General features: G+C 37.9%; 1 pseudogene; it reads right to left on the minus strand.

Moving 5' to 3' along the window:
- Positions 1-244: 244 nt before the first annotated feature.
- Positions 245-502, minus strand: LOC116858979 (annotated as a pseudogene).
- Positions 503-2,225: the final 1,723 nt, after the last annotated feature.

Genomic DNA, 2,225 nt, shown 5'->3' on the forward strand with positions numbered 1-2,225 from the left:
TGCCCCAAACACCTGAGTTCCTTTATAATCTGAAGCCAACATTGGCACAACTAAAGGTAGATATACGACGCTCTACAATAATAGTGGAAGACTCCTATGTCTACTTTAAATAATGGATAGAACAACATGGAAGGTCAATAAAGAAATAGAAGATATCTATGACACTATTAATAAGCTAGACCTAAAAGACATTTTTTAAAAATCCAAAATCTATTTATTGGGATAGTTTCCCACTCATTTTGATTTACCACTGTAAGTGCTGTTTCCATCTGAAGGACCATCCTTCTGTGAGCCTAGCTTTTTGTCCTGTAGTCTGGAAAAGGAAAATGGAACAGCCAACACACAAAACCACCATTTCTGCATGCCTAATGATGGTGGTGATTTTGTAGCATCCTGGTCACTTCACATCCATGAAGTAGGGGTTGGGGCTCTGAAGCAGGCATTTCTTCTTGTTCTTCTTCTTATCTGGGGACAGGTGGAAGAGGTCCTTCACGAAAGGCATGTATTTTAGGAAGGTAATCACTGCTGGAAAATCTGGACCTAAAAGACATTTATGAAATACTGAACTCAACAACAGTAGATTGGACAGTTTTCTGAAATACACACAGAATATTCTCTATGATAAGACCATGTGTGTAGTCACAATTCTTAATACATTTAAAAATTTTGAAAAAAAATACGTCTTTTCAATCACAAGGAATTAATTTAGAAATTGATAGCAGAAAGAAAACTGAAGGTCTAAAAATGTTTGGAAATTAAACAGTATTTCTTTAATGGTTCAAAGGTATCATAAGGAATTTAGAAAATATCTTGAGACAAATGAATGTGAAAACTCAGCATAATAACACTTATGGGATGCAGTGAAAGCAGTTCTGGTAAGGGACATTTATGACTATAAATGCTTACATTAAAAGAGAACAAGCTTTCAAACCAAAAATCTAAATGTTTACCTTAAGAAACTAGAAAATAAGAACACACGAGCAGAAGGAAGAAAATACTGTGAGAAAAGTTAAATAAAACAGAGAATAGAAAATATAAATAAAACTGAGGGTTAGTTCTTCAAAATGAGAAAATTAATAAACAATTAGCTAGACTAAAAAAGAAACAGAAGAGTGAAACAAGTAAAAAGAAAAAGGATTTTGTCAGAATTCTATGAACAACTATATACTGAAAAATTAGAAAATCTAGATGAAATTAGTAAATCCTGGGTGGAATGCAACCCACCAAGACTGAATCATGAAGAAATAGAAAGGCTGAAAGACCTAAAAAGGGAAAGAAGATTGAATTCCTAATCAAAAATTTCCAAACAATGAAAAGCAGAATACCAACTGTCATTACTAGTAAATTCTACCAAACATTTAAAGAAAAATAAATACCAATACTCTTCAAATTCTTACAAAAAAATTGAAGGAGAGGGAATACTTCTTGAATTATAGTTCATTATTCCTGATGTATACTGATGTAAAAATCCTATCTAAATACTAGTAAAGATAATCCTAGAGAGGAGGAACAGGACAGCAGAGGAGTAGGAGACATAAATTTCTTCTGGTACCAGGAATTCAGGTAGATATTCAGGTGACCATTCTGATCACCTACAAACTCAACAGGAGATCAAAGATAATAATAGTAGCAATTCTATGAACAGAAAAGCAACCACCAATTGCTGGAATGGAGGATATGCGGAGAAATGAATCTGAGGTGATATTTGGGAAGATAAACTACATGAGGACAAAACCTCTTTTAGCTGCCTACCAGAGTTTGGTCCATTGAGGAATGTTGCTCCAGTGGCTAATCGGGGCGGTGGAAACCTCACTGGGACAGTGTGGTCTCAGGACCCGTGGGGTCACAGAAAGACTGGGGATGCCTGAGTGTGGCAGAGCTCCCAGGCATCAACTCAGGGAAACCAGCTCCAAAGACAAAGCCAAAAAGTGGGCTCTTCAGCTCAGGGTTGCCATCAATTGCGATCTGTGGCACAGTTGGGCCATTACTCTTCAAGCATGGACCTAACAAGTGGCAGATCTGGGGAAACACCCCTTCCTCCCCCAGGAAGAGCAGCTATGAGAGCACTGCAAAAAGCTGCTGGGTTTGGAAATCCAAATGGGGTCTTTTCCCAGAGATCTAAATGCTAGGTCACAGGCTGGCTGAGCATGGAGTGCAGCCAGAGACCAGGGAGACAGGAATGATTGACTGCTTTTCTCTGAGGGTGCACTGAGGAGTGGGACACC

Source organism: Lontra canadensis, unplaced genomic scaffold, assembly GCF_010015895.1.
Source record: "Lontra canadensis isolate GAN:19392208 unplaced genomic scaffold, GSC_riverotter_1.0 scaffold145, whole genome shotgun sequence".
Classification (NCBI taxonomy): Eukaryota; Metazoa; Chordata; class Mammalia; order Carnivora; family Mustelidae; genus Lontra; species Lontra canadensis.